We start from the raw sequence: 19372 nt of genomic DNA, 5'->3' as shown, positions 1-19372 counted from the left end.
GTCTTGGGAGATGTAGACACTTCATTTTGCTTTACTCTGTAAGGAAAAAAAAAAAAAATCAGGAGGGTTGAGCTTGATGCACCAAAAAAAGGATGGATTTTTTATTTTTAAACATCAAGGTCCATCTAACTTCTCAAAAATTTGCTGCTCCCTGTGCTTCTCCTGAGGGACAGCCCAAGCTGCTAAAGAAACCCAGTCAGGGGCCTTCTGAGGTGTGGTTCATCTTTCTTTAACAATATCTTAAAACCTTATTTTCAGCTATTTTTTCCCATTTTTCTCTTTTTAAATGTGATAATTCCCAATTCCCCACCAGCAATCTGGGAAGATCATTTGTGCAATCCTTTTAACACTTCAGTTGGATCTGCTCTAAGAATATTCCCTCATTAAGGCACTGCAGTGTCTTTCATTTTCTCTGTGCTGGGAGCTGGGCCCTCAGCAGTGTGTTACCTGCATCTGCATAAATCAGATAACCGGGAGGAAAACTGATGGAGGCCCAATTTATCAGTGTTTTTCAGAGATCTCACACTTTGCAGGTCGGTGGACTTGTGAGTGTTCCTGGCACCTTATCTGCTTCTTGTCTTGCTCTACATCTTACGATGCTTTTCTCGTGGAGATAAGGCTCCTCTCATTTTCCCATAGCTCTGTTATTTTGCTGTCCTGGAGATCCCCGCAGCTCCACGTGGGCTGGCTCCTGGGAACGCCCGGCTGGGTTTTAGATTCCTGGGGAATCCTGTGAAGGCTGGAGAACATCTGCTCCTCCCTGAGCTCCGCTGGGCCAGCGCGCTCCAGCTCTGTGGGCGCTGGGAGCCGCCCAGAGCACACCGAGAGCTGCTAAACCTCTGCCTTCAGCCTCAAGCATTTAAAAACTGTGGGGACAACTAGAAATCTTCCCACTGGGCTGCTCTCCTGCCCGTCCCCAGGGTGGGCACAGGGGCTGTGCAGCTGCTCCCGGGGAATCGCCTCCCTCCGGAGCATCCCGCAGCCAGGTGGGTGATGCTCCCTGCGAGCTGCAGGGGAAAAACCCAAGTGGCTGTACTCGTGTTTTGCTAATCTAATTAGGCAAAAGAACATCATTAATACTCTGTGTGTCTAATTGATTAACATTCCCGCTAAGCGCAAGGTTGCTCTCATTAGCGGAGTTTCGGAGCCGCCAATTCCTCTTTGCCCCAAGTTGCAAATGTGTTGTGCTATCTCGAAGGCAGCGCCTCCTCTCCGCCTTTGTGAAGTGCTTTGCATTTTTACGGGGCTGTTAGTGATGAGGAAAGGGAGGAGATGGGGGAAAACCCCCAGTACAGAACAGCAGAGGGTTTTGTACAATGAAAGTTTGTTATCTTTTGTGCCTCATTAACAGTGAAAGGCAGAAAGATTAATATTTTTTTTCAATCTCATAACAATAGCATCATTTTTTTCCTATCCCAAAACACGACAACAAGATTTTACATTCTGCATAGGGAAAAAAAAAAATTAACAGGGGCTTCAGGGAGCTGAAAACCTGGAACTATACAACTTGTTTCCATCGGAATGAATCAGACCTCAACATTTTCATTGTGCAGGTCTTCTTTCTTTTTCTTTTTTTTTTTCTCCCTTTCTTTTTTCATTCAGTTTCATAAATATCTGTATACTAGTTTTTGCTTATACCAGGAAGTTTCAGTTCCTAAAAAGATAAATGTGAGATGATTTATGTCTCTTGCCAGATACACACTGACCAGAGGGATTTCCCAGGCTCCAGCAGCTGATCTGGGTGTAGGAACAGAATTAGATTTAGACCATCAAAATATTCCTTTTGCAAGCAACTAAATGCAAATTCTGCTCATATTTTCCCTTTTTCTTGTCCTACAAGAGGGATAAAAGAAGTTATAAAAATATTAAGAGCTCCAGACTTTCTTAGGGAACTTACCAAGAGGCTGTTTTTCAGGCAGCTTTGCCCTGTTTCCTAGAGGGAAAAATGTTTCCCAGGTTTTTTTCTCAGTTGTATTTACCTGCCCAAATTTTCCCCAGCAGCAGAAATCAGTCTACAAGTTACACATGGTCCATCTGAGCCCATCCAGGGCAAATAAAAGCCCAGGGTGAGGCCAGTGCTACAAAACCTCCCTAAATGTGGGCTGGCCTCTGTATTCCCTGGCCGTGTTTGGTCTCATTCCCCAGAGTGGTGACAAATCCCCTGTGAATCTGGGTCACACCAGGACAGTGACAAAGGGGCAGCACAGGCTGTGTGTGCTGTGGCTTCTGCTCAAGGACAGCCCCTCTCCAGCTGGGAAAAATGGGTTTATTCTTCAGGAATGCACATTTAAAAAAAAAAAAAAAATGCAAAGCAGATTAATGCAACTAATTGAGTTTCATACTTTCTTCCTATAGAGTCATTGTGGAATTTTATTTCTGTTTGTTCCAGGGGAGAAAAAGGCACTTCCAAGAAGCAAATAATTGTATTTACAAAATTATTTTTGTGTTCATGGGCTCCTGGGGGAAAGCAGCGGGAATTAGCGGGGCCGTTGTGATCTGACTCACAGATAAACTGCTCAATGGACCCACTTCCCAGACTGCTGCTGCTAATTTAGGCTGGCATTTGTTGATTATTTTCCTTTCATGTTGCTCGTTTCCTCTCGCCCACACTTCTCATTTCAGCAGGACAAAGCATCCAAAGGCTCAAGATGTTAAGGGAAGATCCTATCGCAAATGCTGCCCTGTGCCAGGAGGCAGCTGCAGGTTATTACGGTTTATTCTTGTATTTTTCTGGCTTCCCATTTCCAAAGGGACACTGCTCAGGGAACCCAGACTCAGGGAAACAGTTTTCCTATCTGGATGAGGAGTCCTGTTAGTGCAGTCGAGATGGGACAGAGGGGCAGCAGCCTTGGGAGGTGATTTACTAACCCTCCTCCTCCAAACAGCTGCCCTGGGGGTCTCTCCCCTCCACAGCCACAATGCAAGGAAGTGATCCCACATTTATTAAAATAAACTCCTTTTATGTCTGTGCAGCTTGGGAAAAAAACACCCATCCTATACCTGGAGTCCAGTTCTTTTAAAACACATATTTTTGCATGTTTTCAGCCTAAAATAGGGCTTCTGTGGATTTGGGGGGTTTTACCCACATTTATGCCAGATTAGGTTTTGAAAGAAATAACATCTTAGCTTATTCCACTCAGGATCACAGCAAATCCTCTACCTCTTGAGAGCTTTAGTTACCAGATTTCGTAGAATTCTTATACAAATCCTGTCAGTAGATTAAAGGCAGATCTGAGCATTTTATACCCTCCAGAGCTGCAGGGCCAGGGCCCCTGGGTCCCCTTGTGGCCCAAAGTGGGGGACAACCCTCCCCAGGCACACTGCAAAGGCTAAAAAGCTCTCGCCCTCATCTCCTCAAAATCCCTGAATAAAATAAGCCAGAGAGGAGGTTTTCATCATCCCCTGGATTGTCTCAGCATGAGGAATAATTGCTGTGACACTGATTTTCTGTCTGCTCTATTAAGCCAACCTTGGGGACCGCGGTCCCCACAAGGACGTGGCCTCCCAAAGGTTTCCTGTCACGTCTTCCAGCCCTTCTGGGGATGCCTCAGCTGCCATGGGGGGTTCCAAAGCAGCACATGACGTATGTTCAGGCACCTGAATCCCTCCTCAAATGTCAGCCTCCTTCGGAAGTTTTGCACTGCAAAAATTCACCTCACTTTCCCTCTGGCATTAAGTTATATTGTGTATTGCAGGAATATGCATACACAGGGCTAGAGGAAGAAAGAAACACTTTAAATGAAAGATCAGGTTATGAATTAAAGATAAAGGAAATGTGATTACTGCAGAAACCAACTGAGAGCAGGCAAATGCTGAGGTGGATTAAGGAGGAAGCGCTCACTGAGCGTTGCCACATTTGCTTCTGTAACATTCTGTTTATAGACATAAAACCAAAAACAATATGTAGTTTGAAAAGAGCAACATTTAACTTCCCCCATGCCAAGTGCTTTGATTTAGGCTTCTCTTGGTGTGCCAGGTGTAATTAAAACTCCTAAGCAGCTGTGGAAATAGTGGAAATCCATCCTTTCCTACCTGCAGCCAGTTGAAGGGTGTCACTGGAAGCAGGTGGTTAAGAAGGCACCAGGGAGAGATCATTCCTGGTAACCTTTTGGCTGACAAGTGTAATATCAGGGGCTTCCCTTCCCTCTCTCTGCTCCACAGCATTCCCACCTCACTGCCTGGAGCTTTTTCCCTTCTCTCACACACAGGCAAGGAGTGACACTGTGCAGCTGTGGGTGTCTGTGGGGAAATTCACCCTGTGCAGCCTCCTGACAGTACACAGAGTCCAGAGCTGCATCCTTCTGCAGTCCTGCTGCCTAGTTAGGCATTACATACCTGGGTAGTGATACTAAATGGACCCAGACTGGAAAGTATCTTGGAAAAGACAAAAAAAGTTAAGTTTTGACTCAATATAACATGACGACCATGGTAGATTAGTTTAAAACTCTGTACCAGACCCAAGTGCTGCTAAACCTTGACAGATTCAGTTTTGAATTCAGGTAAGATTATGCAAACTTTGGTACAAACACTTAATTTTAGGAGCTTTAGGTCTGAGTCAAAACCCAAGGAGGGGTGGATCTTACATCTTGCTCAGCACCTGAGTAATCCAAGTGACTTCAACCCCTGCAGGGTCTTGGTGCTCATCCGCACCCTGGCCCACTCCTTAACTGAAATTTCTGCACAAATCTTCACAAAATTAATAAGTTTTACTTGACATTTTAGAAAATCACTCGAGGGAGACAGAGTTAACACACATCATACCTCCCAGCCAGCAGCACATGTTTGGAAAATAGGCTTCATTTCACTAACTCAGGTTTTTTAGCACTATCCCTGCTGGAGAATATGGCAGATAGCAAAAACACATGGTGGAACCAGGAGCAGAGAGAGAAATGTTCTTATGTCATGCTTATTCATTTATACCCTTAAGTTCTTATTTAACCCATGTCCACCAGGTGCTTTTCTCCTAATTAATCCCCTTTGGAGGGTAAACCTTCCTCCCACTGCCTTCCCCACACATGGGCTCCTCAGAGGTGCTCTGAACGCTAAGCTGCAATTAGATTGTGGTCCACAAAGGCTCAATAAACAAAGAATCACCTCTTTGGGGGATCCTGTAGCTGCAGGGAGCAGAGGGGACTCCCCAGATCCCGTGTGTTTTCTCCTCCTGCCCGGGACAGCATCTTGCCAGGTCTCAATGGCATTTGTCTCACTGCCATCACACCTGGTCCTGAAAAGGTTTTCTGCGTGCTGTGCTCTCAGCTGCTAATTTGGGTAATAGCATTACTGTAATTAGAAGGGGGAAAAAAAACACAGAAAGAAAAGAAGTCCTGGGGTGTGTAGGCAAAACAATGAGGTTTGTTTGAGATTCCTCATTGCTTTCTTGATCTGATCAGTAGTTGCAGGAAATACACACACGTACATAAATTCACTCAGCTTTTTCCCCAGCTTACTCTCTGCAGACAGAATGTAAAAACCATCATCATTTGATACTATAAAACTACTTGACATTTTTCATTGTGAATATCAAGATTGTTTTCTTGCCACTGCAAATCCCTGCGGATGCGTTATGCCCGGTTATCTCAGCTCAACACATTTCACAGGGGAACATGTTATAAGAGTGGCAGGATTGACAAAAATAAAAATTCACTTCAATGGAGAAGGCAAATCTATTTCTTGTTTGGCAGGCTCTGGCAACTAGTGCTTAAACAGCTCCTCATGCATTTCGGATGCACTCACAGCACTTGGGCTGAGAAATTGCTGCCTCCCAGTCTGGAGGAGAGACAGGCACTTTGCACCGCCCGTCTGATCGTGGATCATCAGAGCTAAAGCTGCACAAAAGCTGCTGCTTAAGTGCATTTCAGCCTGGGGAATTCAGAGCTGCCTTTGTAAAACATTCTACGTGGTTTGTATCCAAGTGAAGTGGTTTTAGCATCACCCCTACCTGGGGCAGAGCAGAGCAGAGCGAGGGGTGGTGGAGTTCCTGCTGCCTCAACTAAGCAAAGCAAATGGACATTTTGCACCACTTCTGGGTGCAAATTCCCTCCACTAGGAATGGGGGCTGGGAGAGCTAAAACCCATTGCAGGACTCAAAATATTTTAAAATATCTTGTTCAGCACTTCATTCTGGCAGAGACTTGCCTTGAGCAGAAAATAAAACCTAACAAAGCTAAGGATAAGAAGAAAGAGCTGGTGGGACAGGCTGAATGGTGGGATTTTGGTTTCGTATTCTCCCTGGACACTTCACCAGTCAACTCCTCTCCTGAGCTGGCCATGATGCCCAGAGATGTGGGAGCAAAGGCTGGGGTCCCAATCCATGGCCTGATGTATCTGGGAGCCAGCTGTGGGTGGCACTGGAGTGGCAGCTACAGATACTCACCAACTGTTATCCAGATTTATGGAAAATGGGCAGGAGACCTGGCTGGCTCCCCTGGATCTGGTGAGCAACAACCCCAGCGCTGAGTGAATCGCAGGAACAGAGCGTGCCTCATTAGAAGAGCTCCTCATAAGTTATTCATTGTTATTTAGACTCAATACCAGACAGCAAAATTTAATCAGCCAGCATTGTGAAATAGCAGTGAGGGAAAACTGACGAGGGAAAACTTTTCCAGAGGAATTATGAAATGGTCCCTGTGGCTTTAGCTACTCATTTGGCCATGTTTTTAGCAGTCCTGCTCTTCCTGTGTTATTCCTGCTAAGCAGAGGCTGTCAGTTTCACTCCTCTCCACGGCAGCTGGGAAAGGTCCTTGCTCACCTGCTGTGACATGTCTTGGTGGATGAGACCTTGTGGTTGGTGGCACATGGGCAGGAGAAGAGTATCAGACAGATTTTGGTGGAGGATGTACTGTCTACACTGTGTTCACACTCAAAGCCAGCTCCCCCTGACCTGGAACATTTAAATAGAGAATGACTTTCAAAGTGACCTGCCCCAAAAACACAATTACGTGGATTATAATGAAGAATATTTCCAGTCTTCCCTCCTTTTGACCATGCCAGCTCAAACCAGCAGCAGAACTTGACTGCCATAAAGAAGATGTAGCTTTCCTCTTTTTCCATCTTTTTCTATTTGCATTTCAAGTCTTAAAATGTGTTCTCAAGGCTTCATTCACTTGACAATAACTTTGTATTAAGATTGCCACTGACAGCTCCTCAGGTTTTTGCTTTCCCTCAGTGCTGCTGTCCTGGGTGAACCAGAGAGTCCTTTAAACTGAAATGGTGATTAATTACCATCATTGCAAAGAGATGCTAAAGTTCCCAGTTGTGACTTGATGGCTAATTTGGTTGGTGAGACGAGCAGAAAGGACCACCGGGCTCTTCTCACTGGAGTTTGAAAAGTGACATTTTAATTAAAGTTAGAGGCACCAAAGAGGATTACCCTGTCTGCAGTGCCAGCTCTGAAGGCACAGCAGATGAATGGGAAGGGAGATCAGCACAAGATCACTGCTAAGCTGGGGCACAGAGGGAGGAGACACCCAAGCTTCCCCTCAGAGAAAGGCTTGGCAGCCACACCTTTCCTGCTGCAATCCTTATTTAAAAAAAAAACTAGGAGAAATCATAGAATAAACTCAGCTTCTGGGTTTTCCCTGGATCTCACAGGGGGTGCAATTGCTTTGGGAAAGATTGTCTTGTGTTCAGCACAAGTGGGGCCCTGAGAACCGTGTTTGAGTTTTTTCCCATGCTGTTAATAACAATGCACAACGTTACTCGTACTGCCAGGGCTCGTTGACTCTCCACCAAAAAGAAAAGGGAAAACATTCCAATAATGGCTATCATTTGCTTGTGGCTATTTATATCACCTTGAGGGGCAGCATGCCCTGTCAGAGAGCTTTGTGATCCTTTATCCAAGTCCCCTCGTCAGCTAAAATTGGAGATATTCCTTTCTCATTTCCCTGATGGCCTTGGCAGGCAGCAAGCCATATGCTTTTTAATACCTGTTGGTAACAGAATTTTCAAGTGCTCCAAAAGTCTGATATTTCTGTGTGCCTTTTTAAAATGGACAGATACATTAATTAATTAATTCCAGGATCCAGAAGAAGCTCCTTGCTTCCCAGCTACAGTCTCAAGGTTGGCTCCCAGTATCCATGTCAAACCATGCTGCCTCTCTGTGAGACAAGGAAAAGGAGGGTAGCAAATCCCCCAGAGCCTGAAAGGCTGATGCATTAGCTTATTGCCTCTCCTACCCTCACTAATGCTATAATCTGATGGAATTAGGAGAGATGGCCCAAAAACCAGGAGAGTGGAATGGTTCCCTCCAGAGCCATAGGTACCTGTGAACCGCTAGTGCACATCTCCGTTTTTGCTGGGTATCCTGGTGAGAGGGGAGGCAGCAGTTATCCCAGCAGATGTGGAGGAGCAGGGCCATATGTTTGAGTGATTTATGGCTCCCAGGGGGGCTGCTGCAATCACTGTCCTGTGGACAGCAGCCCTTGCTGGGAAAGACAACACAGAGGCTGAGGCAGAGCGTGTCTCGACAGGAGGTGGTTTCACAGATGTAGGAAAGGGGTGTTGGAGGGCTCTGTGAGCTCCTGAAAGAGGTGACAGGGTTTTCTCACTGGCTTGGCCCATCTTCCCTTCTCCTATCAGCACTTGGAGGGGTTCCATCCTGCAGCTTCATCTGCTTGGCTTCCTTCAGCTCTGCTTGTTCACAGCCAGCCTTCTGCTCTGCTTGCTGCTAATGAAGTAATCCAGCGTCTCTGCCAGCCACCTGGTGCCTTTGTTAAACGGGGAGGGAGCGGCAAACTGTTCTCATCTCATTGCTAAGCTGACAACTTTTCTCATGTGTAGAGTCATAAATATGCAGGAAATTCAGCGACCACATCAAGTGCCTGATCCTAACTTAAACCTGACTCTCAAAGAAAGACGCTGCTCAGAAAGATTTCTGCTCAGAAATGGCTCGTCCTGGACTTTGACTATTGTGCAGTGCCTGCTCTCTCCCGTGATCTTTATTGCGTCCCCACCCGAGTTCTCACTAAAGGAATAAATTCATACCTGTTAGTGCAAATTGGGCAGGGAACCCTGCACCAAATGGAGGAGAGATTTTGTGAATATTTAATCAAATGGAAGAACAATGAAAAGTCCCAAGGCATGCAGCGTTTCAAGCAGGAGGTGATGGAAAGCAGGTGCAAAAGGCTCTGCTGGTGGCTGGATTTGTCTTGGCACAGGGATTCCACGAGGGGCTTGTGCAGTGCAATGCTCTGTGGGGGAAATAAGTGGTGGAGAAAAGAGCTGGACCATTCCATCCATCAGGATTCAGAGGGAATTTTATGCGCTACGAGTGTTGTGCATGCTCGTGTTGGTTTCCCATATATCTCGTGTAATTCATGGCTTGAAGCTGTAACTATTTGGCTGAGGAAAAGACTCTGGAGGGATCCTGATCTTTTTCCCAGCCTACAGATAATGGTGTTACTCTACCTGAGTAAGAGAGATCTGAATGTGAACAGTGTATTTGTCATGCTGGAACAACATAAACTCATGGAGCTTGCCAAAGGTCACATAATGATGGAATTGGGAAATTATAAAGGTACAGGAAAAACATTAGATGATATCACATTTACAGGGCCACAGAGCTCTTAAAAGATTACCCCAAGCCACGACAGCACTGACTGTGTTTTGTGATTCATTGACTTTGTGGGAAAATATTTTGCTAAAAACCTTCAGGACCTCTTGAATCAGAATGACTTTCACTAAAACACAAAGGAGTTCCAGCATTATCAGAGCTTTCCTTTTTCTTCTTTCAGGAACTTCTTCAGAGTCTAAAATGGTATTTGTAGGTCTAGCTGGAATTTGGGAATTAATAAATAAAGATGAAGAAACCAAAAAGAAATGAGTTATTAACTACATTACACACCCAGGCTAGTTTTTTGTACCAGAAGTGTAAGGAAAGTGGGTGGGTATGGATTAATTAGACTTGATCTTCTGGATGCCAAAGAAATTTAAATTTGCCATGCCATGAATTTGCCACTCTTTTTTTTCCCCTTAGTTTTTATTTTCATCTGTCTGTAACAGAGTTTTAAATACTGACTCCAAATGTAATATGCTTCCAAAGCAGCATTAGTGCTGAGTCTAAACCAAACATTATCTGATTAAATCTTGACCCAGATGAGTTTGTCTACTTTCTGTGCTTCTAAATACATATTTACCATATGTTGCCTCATATGCTGCTTTTGTTTTTTACTGATTCTTGGGTCCAAATGCTGTAATAATCATATGTTCCTTTTAGTCATGAGTCAAACAAAGTTCCAAGTTTGCAACCACGTTCACAAGCCTGAAAATTAAAGAGCATCAACATCCACGGTCAATCAACACCCTGGTCAGTCCTGATGCTGTCACTTCTTCCCAGCTCCAGAATCAGTGGCCAAAGCCTCAGTGGACGTGAATTTTTCCCTGTGCTGAGGCTGCCCAAGCACACAGCACCTTGCAGCCTCCTCAGGACCCCTTTTGTGCTGCAAACTCCTGTATTGGTTAAATTTTTCTCATTTTCAAACGACCAGTCCATAGCTCCAAGCAGTCCTTGCTGCCTCAGGGAGGAGGTGATGCCTGCTCCTGCCCTGGATATCTCCCCCATGAGGCTTCATCTCTTTCAGCCATGGGAAGGGCAGGACAAAGCTGAGCAGCTCCTGAGGGCTGGAGTGCACAGGTCAGGAGACCCCCATGGGCACCCAACACTCTCCAGCTGGGCAGTCTCAACATCACAAATCTTTTAGCAGCTGCTGAGCCTCCAGCCCCAGGTCACACTTGAGCTGTCAAATGATTCAACACAGAAATGTGTCAGATTGGAGTGAGGGCTTTGGTTGGACCTGGCTGGTCCCTGGCTCCACTTCTCCAGCATCCTGCAAGGAAAATGTGTTTTGTCTGTTGAGGAGGGCTGTGTTCTCCCACCTTTGCTTCAGCACAGCTTATAACCCCCTGCACACTCCCATGCAGCTTCTCTTTGTTGTCCAAATTTCCAGAGAAATCATGAGGAGGCTGTATGGATCACATTTCTAGTCTGCTGCTTAAAAATATCTTACATTTTGGGCTGGGCACAAGGCTTACTAAGCTGCATGTTTATACAGAGTATTCAGACTTCTTCATCGACTTGAATCAAATTTGACAGTGACTACAAAGCCTCTGAGTATCTAGAAAATCTAAATCTTTTTTAATGTGTTGAAGTATTTGCACTGTTCAAATGAAAGTGAACATAAATGCTGGTTTAATATTTATCCCTGTTTGTTCATGGATTTTATTTTCAGGGTTCTGTGACAGCAACATAAATGGAAGTTATTGCTGATTCATATTCACACTTAATTCCTCTCTTCCAAACCTCTTTATACTTGTGCTACTTATTCTTGCTTGAGCTCTTCCTTTTTTTACTGGTTTCCTAACAAATTATAGTTAGAGGTGAAGCATTTTCTAGTTCAAGCCAATTTCTAGAATTATTCAAGCATTTAATTTAAGGAAAAGTGTGCAATTATAGCAAAGTACTTTGGCAAATTTTAATCCTTAACTAAGAAGCTGCCATGGAGTTTCTGGGATGCACATCCCCTCATCACAGGCTGAACTGGGAGTCCACAACAAAACCCATGAGCCAACATTCTCCAGTTTCAGCCATGTGGTTGTGCTGCAGCAGGCTCAACATTGATTTTGGCTGCTGCAAAGCTGGTCCCATTAAGCACACCTACGAGGAAGCCTCCCAAGGGAGTGGGATCTGTCTGAATAGCAGAAGTTGCTGTGTTTAATTTAAACATTTAACATCAAACACCCTCTCACCCCACGCTCAGAATTGATTATAAACCTTGGGATTTATGTCTTCTTTCTGTGAAGGAAAATCCTCAGTGGGCAGAAGTGGGGAAAGAAAGTGAAGGCTGCCCCTTTTGTGGGCTCAAATCCACATGTGCTGGCCAAAGCCCATTATGTATAAGGTTTACAACATATTCTGCATCCATAATCTGCCTTAGTGCGCTGCAGGTGCTCAGCCTGGCTCCAGGAGTGGCAGCTCTGAGCAGTAATAGCAGGTTTCCTGCAGCTTCATTGCAACCTGCACCACCAGCCTTGATGTATTCCAAAACAAAAGCATTTCTCTGGATATCATCACACAAATTTAATTTCATTCATCTGTGCCAGGTTAGAAATTACACCCGTGAATGGGGTTTGCTGTTGGAGTAATGGGAAAACCACTTAACATCATTTAAGCCATTTGGGACCAAACCTCACTGTCACGACACTCTGGAGGACAAATCCACAGGCTGCAGGACCCAGGGGGCTTCAAGGGAGGTTTGTTTGACAAGTTTGCTCAGTGCCAAAACTAAGCATGAGGATTTGCTGCTATTTTATAGGTTGGCAAAAAGATCCACATAAACACAAGCTGTAATAATTAGCTTGAGACAGTAAGACACGAGTGCACCGAGTTAGAGGGAGGGAGTGGATTTTGGCCCTGCTGTTTCTCCACTCCATTTTATTGAGGTGGTGGCATAGAATCATAGAATCACTAATGTTGGTAAAGACCTCCAGGATCGTCAAGACCAATCTTAATGGAAATATGAAAACACATTGGTGGTGATATCTGAGCCCAGCATGTTATTTAGCTCCTAGTCAGCTGGGATGTGGCAAAAATCAGAAACTCCTGAATTCTGGTACAGATCTGGACAGTCAGGAAGGCAGGATCAGACTCAGATGTGGAGCTCTGCCACTGATTCCAGATTCTGGGCAGAAAAGGAGCTCACTGAGGCTGTGTCTCCATCCTCCCTCCACAAACTGGCAACATTCAAACCTAATTTGCCTTGTAATGATTCTTATCTAATATTTTTTCAGAAACAACAGTGAAACGTGTGATTTCATGAAGAGAAAATCAAAGATGCTCACAGGGTGTTCCTGTTATTATCGGCACATTTTGGGCTCTGTCTGTGTGATCAAATAAAGCAATGCAAATGATGATGATTATTGTTGTCACTTGCAGCTCCTCTCCAGCACAACCTGCCCATGATCAATACCAGTGCTGCTGCTGAGCCCAGGCCAGCCCATCCCCTGGGACAGCAGGGCAAGGTGTTGCAGCAGGTCTGGATCTGCTCCTGCTTCCTCCTGCTGATGAAACACAGCACAGGAGCGGCCCTGCAGATTGCTGTGCTTTGATTTTCATTGCTGTGCATTGAGTTGAGCAGAGGATGGGGGACAGGAGTGCTGTGTGCACCAGACACTGGAGGGAAGTCCTCATTTTGGGGAGAATCCCCTCCTGATCCAGCTGGAGGTGGCTAAAGCAAGGGCACTTCTGCTCTTCATAAACCAGAACCATGACTTCAGATCTGCAGGAACATGGGGTGACATTTATTTGTTTCCATCTTTATCAGCTCCCTGGAGCCAGCAGGACCGTTCCCTGTGGCTCTCTGGTGTGTGAGCAGTTGAAGCCCCATCTGTGAGGATACCCTGGCTGGAAGGGTCACCTCCAGCAGCAGCTGCTGTTTGCCATGGAGCTGAGCAGAGCAGCTCCCTACCAGGCAGGAGAAGAAGAAAAGTGTTTTCTCCATGAAATAACTGTCTCCTGGAGGAGTTCTAATAGTAGGCTATCACCTGGTGAGGCTGGTGGGAAGATGGGCAGAGCCTTGTCAGTGAAGAGTGATTCATTGGGTAACTGTTTTACAGGAGAACTCGCAGCACTAATCACAACTTCTCAGCTGCTAATGGCTGAGAAGAGTTAAATGAAGAGTAAAAATAGCTTCATGTCTTCAGAGTCCTCCATGAGCATGGCACTTGTGAGGAAGTCTGCAATTAGGCAAACTGAGAATCCAAAGACAAATGGATTTGACTTACCTCCTTGCCTTTTAGCACTTGAAGAAGAAATTCAGCGTGTCGGGAACTGAACATGAGACTATTGCAGCTCTGCTGGGTTAGGAGCACCACCTTCTCCCAGATCCTCTGTGATTAGGTTCAAAAGCCAAACAGGATCAGGAGTCATCCCTGTCTCCAGCTCTCTTCTCCCTTTCTTTGAGGCTGAGCCAGGCACAGAGCTGTGAGCTGCCGTGGCTCCAGCAGAGATGTGCTGGGTGCCCTGGGCCAGCTCCCATCATGGGCTGCAGGAGGGAAGGGAGCAGCTGTGACAAGACCCTGTACTTGGGTTTGCTGTGGGGTGGCTGGTGGGTGAGGGTGAGATTGTCACACTTTCTGTCTCTATTTGCTGTCAAAATCTGCTCTAAACCAATTTCACTTAAATTTGCAAAATTGCTTCTTCACATCATATCCCTTTTACATCTTGAAGCAAGTGTGCATTTGATCAAAATCTTTCTTTTTATACTTCCAGCTCAGGCTGTGACATGTCACGCAGCTAATTCAATACCTACACATGCCCTTTTATTCCAATAAAAGATGAACAGATAAAGTGATCTCCTCATATTGCAACACAAGATGGATTTTATTTCTTGCAAGTTTGCCCTTTTTCAAGCATATCTCAGATCTCTTTATATGGCAGCCTATCAATTTCTCCTTCTAGCTGGCATATTAGGCTCATAATAAAATGTGTTTGCACACTTATCAAGGGAAGGAGAGAGTCTCACAGAGGACAGGGGTGTATTTCTGAGCTCCTTGGAGAGGCTTCTGGGAAGTGAAGACCTCCATTAAGGTACAGATACAAGCAGGTGGGAACTACACATCTTCCTAATGCATCCAAAGCTTAGTCCTCACAAAGATGAATTTAGGACTTGCTGCTAGCTCAGCTCGTTTGCCAGTGGTTTCAGAGGCTCATCAGTGCTGTTAATTTGTTATTCTCCCTGTTATGATCCACTGAGGTGCCTCAGGTGCCTCTCTTTCTCCAGGGAGATACTCAAATGAGACGCCCCTCAAGACAAGCTTGTTTGGGGACAACAGGTGAAGAACTCCACAAGGCTTTAAAAATTACGCTAAAAATCTTTAAAAATAACTCCTGGTATTTATGGTCAAAATACCACATTTTTTTATATGCCCCATATTGTTATAGGCCCCAAACATCGGAAAATCATTTCCAAGCCTTGCCCTTGCTGTGCAAATTAAGCTGTAGAAGTGACAGAAATGTTGCCTGAGACTTCTGCCCTCTAAAAGTATTACTTATGCAAACAAAATCCAGGCAGATCCTGCCACCCTGACTTCAGCATGACTTTTGGCTTTTAATTCTTGAATTTCATAGCTCTGTTTCTCCTTGTGCTTCCCTTGCAGAGGAATATTTCTCCTTGCACTGAGGTCAACCTGCTCATCTTGCCAGCATAGCTCCAGGTAAGACAAGGGCTTTAAGTGTCTCTCTGAACCTCACACAATGTCAGAGCCAAGCTGGCCCGTGGCTGCAAAATTTGCTGAAGGATCAGAGCACATTCTGGAGAATGAAGTCATTTAAAGAAATAATTTTGTTAATTGAACTCTGTCCAGCTGCCTGCCAGTTCATCTCAGAGCTGCTTTTGTGGAGGTTTCTGTCATTGTCACTCCTCTTTGCCACCTGGTGAAATATGACTTCCTTTGATGACATGGTCATTACTGAGGAAGAAGGACTCCATCTAATTTTTCTAACCTATTTCACATCCTTGTCACCAGCGTGGCTTTGCTGATGTTTAGCAATTTCTTGTATGAATGCACCCTTCTACCCAAATCATTCTCCAGACTCATTTCCTCGGGCATTCAGACCTGGATTCAAGGCTGGGTGGGCAACTTTCTCTGTTTTGCTGTAAAATCATGTACTGCATTAAAAAATGAACCTGTTTTGGTTTCAACATCTGCACACATGGGCTTTGTAAACAAAAGAGAAAAACTGTAGCCTGATCCAAGGGAAAGAGAAGGCTCTGGAGTGACCTAAATGTGGCCTTCCAGTACCTGAGGGAGCAACAAGAAAAAAGGAGAGAAACTGTGCAAGAGCATGGGGTGACTGAACAAGGGGAGTGGCTTCAAACTGAGAGAGAACATGTAGAAATTACATATTAGGAAGAAATTCTTCCCTGTGAGGGTGGGCAGGCCCTGGCACAGGGTGTCCAGAGAAGCTGTGGCTGCCCCTGCATCCCTGGAAGTGTCCAAAGCCAGGTTGGAAGGGGCTGTGAGCAGCCTGGGACAGTGGAATGTGTCCCTGCCCATGGCAGGGGGTTGGGACACAACCTTTAAGGTCCCTTCCAGCCCAAACCATTCTATGATTCTGATTCAGCAAGTTTCTTGAGGAGCCAGTTACCAATTCTAGCAAAGACACCACAGAATCACCCCTTTGCTTTGGCATAAAGCTTTGGAATGATATTCACGGGTTAGGCAAGACAAGAGGTAGAGCAGGGAAGTCTCTAGAAGCAAAAATTAAAAGATGCAGCAAGAGCAGACACTGTTTTCTGTAAGATGGAAAAATCCAACTTATTTTTTAACAGTGGAACAATTGGAAATATTTTCCCTTGGAGTCAGAACAGTTTGTCTGTGATTTATGAGAATCTTTATAATGATAGCTATTGTCCAGAGAGTTCCCCTTCTCAGTAAACATCTTTTCACTAAATCAACCAAAGATTTATTTCCCGCAAGCTGGGCCCTTTTTTCTTTTTTTTTTCAGCCACATTTCTTCAGTACCTGTAGTTCCCCAAACACCTCTGATGAGACTTATGGGAAAAAAGATGTCAGTTACTGAATGCAGCCCCAGTTATCACTGAAAGGCACTGAATGAGCTCCCTCTCTAACACAGGATGAAAGGAATGAACTTCCCTGGCCATATTTTTTTGTAGATATCTTTTCCTTTATCTCTTGCATCCTTTGGTTGTTTTCTTACACTTTAATTTAGAGCAGTACTGGGGCTGCTCTACATTATAGAGCCTCTGGAGCTGGGGCTTTTACCTGATTATGGGAGCCTTTTCCCCTGGGTTGGATGCAACAACCTCTGAGCCATAACAGAAGAATTAAAAGAAAGTCCCTCTCCAGGGACCCTCTGCTCACTCTAACGGGGTTAATACTGGTTTTGTCCTCTCTGGTTCAAGATGCCTGAACTGAGAAATTGTCTGGGTAAATCTGGCCAAGGGGAGGAAGGAAATCAGCACAGCCTGAGGTGTGAGATGTGCCTGGGAGGCGTCAGGGTGGGCACAGGGCAGGGAGCTGGTGCCTCTGCAGATCTGCTGGGGTCAGCAGGACTGCTCCTGCCTCAGAAACAAAGCACCCCAGGCAAGCCCACAAAGTGATCCCTGGCCACGGGAGTGTGAATAAACCTTTCTGAGTCTCACATTCACCATCAGAGCAGCAGGTCCTGCAGTGACATCAGTGAGGAAACAGCACAGAAACTGGGCTTCTCCAGGCTGAGCTCAGGCTGTGCCCAGGCAGCTGCAGGGCAGGGATGGAGCTCAGCAGCTTCAGCAGAGCCTCTTGCTCTTCCTCCTGGTGATGATGAGGAGGGACCTTGTCATACCCTCAGAGGCTGCAGAGCAGTGCCAGCACCCTCTGCTCACACAGGGATAGGGATGCCAGACTGGGTCCAGGAGCAGCCCAGGCTCAGGGTGTCAGTTCTTGAAAAAATAGGAGGATGTGGGCTCTTAAAGGGAAGAATAGCAGGAACGAGCCAGATTACAGAGAACCAGTAATAAGTGTTTCCACAGGTCACAGTGTGCTTTGGAAGACACAAAGTGCCAAGTTTTTGAGTTTGAAATGTCAAAGCCAGTGTAGGGAGTCCCAGGAAAGTTTCCACTGGGAACCTTTCTGGTGCTGAGCCTGCTGCATCCCTCAGTGCTGGTCTCCCTGGAAAAGGAAAGGGATTTTCTGGGTGCCAGGGACCAGGGTGAAGGGTGTCTGAACACATCCTGTTGTCTGGTGACATAGAGCCAAGGAAAAAGCTCTTCCAGGCCATGGCATTTCCAGCATTTAACTAGAAAGCTCACACCGGGAAAGAGCGCAAAGCATGCCCAGTGCTTTCTGTGTTTCCTGAAATCCAAGGCATTTAATCAGTATCTGTGAGCACTTCAAACACACGGGAAGGTCACTGGGAAAAGACAGTAAAGAGCGTTTGGCTGCCAGGGAGTTTTGCTGTGCTGCTTTTTCCTTTGCATTTTACAATTGCCAGGCCCACTGAAATTTTGGAAAACAGCATCAACTATTTGGAGGAGGGCTAAGAAAATGAGGTTAATCTGCAAATTGAGTCCTGAGACTTCCTGAAAGATGCTTGTGTGGTGTGTGAGGAGAGGGGACTGGGCTGGAGCTGGAGCGTTCCTGTCAGCCAGGGCTGTGCTCCGAGCCGGCACCGCTGCGTGGAGCTGTTGGAAGCACAGCTGTCAGAGCTGCCAGGGCTGCAAAAGCAGATTAAAACCCTGGGGAGCAGAGGAAGAGCCCATCTGCATCTGCCGTGCTTGGGGCTACGATGGAGGGTCCCAGCCACAGCAAGTGCAAACTTTCCATTTAGACTCTTCTGTCCCTTTTTTATGTATTTGTTCTTGGAATAAACCCCAGGATTTCCAAAGAGAAACCCTGTGTGCAGCACGGCTGTCTGTGTGGTGAGCACTTGTACTGCATATATAAAGACAAAATGCATTTATTGCCATGAGGAATCAGATTTGGGCTTGTTGCAGTAGCAGCCCAAGGGACCCCAAACTCCTTTATCTCTAAGCTGAAGCAGTTGATATCTCCTGTGTGTGTCCAGTTAAAGAATCACTCTCTGATGTTTGAGACAAATACTACCAGGTCTGTCAGCCAGTACATTCTTTATCTTAGGAGGAGTTTTGCCTGAGTAAAGGACTGAATTTGACCATGTAACACACAGAATACAGGACCTGTAAAAGGTGCCTGGACACCTTATTTCCCAGTGTTTCCTTCCCAGAGACTGATCCTTCTTCAGAGTGATTTTCTTACCAATAGCACCATACACATCACAGCGTGATCTGGGTTGTGGGCTGCCTTTTTCTTTTTTAAAGCTGCCCAAGAACACACATGCTGGGGTGTGTGATCATTGCTCTGCTCTGTGCATGTCTGTCCACTTTGCCAACCCACACAACGACGTGCTCACACTGCACAGCCTCAGTGGGTGAATCTGCCATGAAAACCAGAGTCAATAAATTTCCTGTGTATCAACTGGTTTGATTTAAAATACTCTTCTGAAAACAGCTCAGCCAAAGGCAGTAAATATTGTTTATTGCTCAGCCAAACCAACACTTTATTTTGCAATAAGTTGAGTGTAGGAGTGCCTGTAAGTAATGATCCAGTCAATATTGCCACCAACAATGCTGATCGATGTCTTATTTTCTACCATCCCTTTCTCCCTCACTTCCTCACTTTTCAGGCACAGCATGCCCCCAAAAAATCCCTGTACACTCCAGGATTTTACCTTCCCGACCCATCTTAGATACTCCTGACTTTTAGGGGAGAGCCTGTCTATAGTGAGCCCGCAGGGAAGTGATTTTAAAGGCTTCCATCAGTCCAGCATCACCTGCCTCACAAATCTGCTATAACAGGG

This window comes from Vidua macroura, chromosome 17 (genome assembly GCF_024509145.1).
Source record: "Vidua macroura isolate BioBank_ID:100142 chromosome 17, ASM2450914v1, whole genome shotgun sequence".
In the NCBI taxonomy this organism is placed as follows: domain Eukaryota; kingdom Metazoa; phylum Chordata; class Aves; order Passeriformes; family Viduidae; genus Vidua; species Vidua macroura.
The sequence above is the reverse complement of the archived record's forward strand: the minus strand, read 5'-3'. Positions refer to the sequence as shown.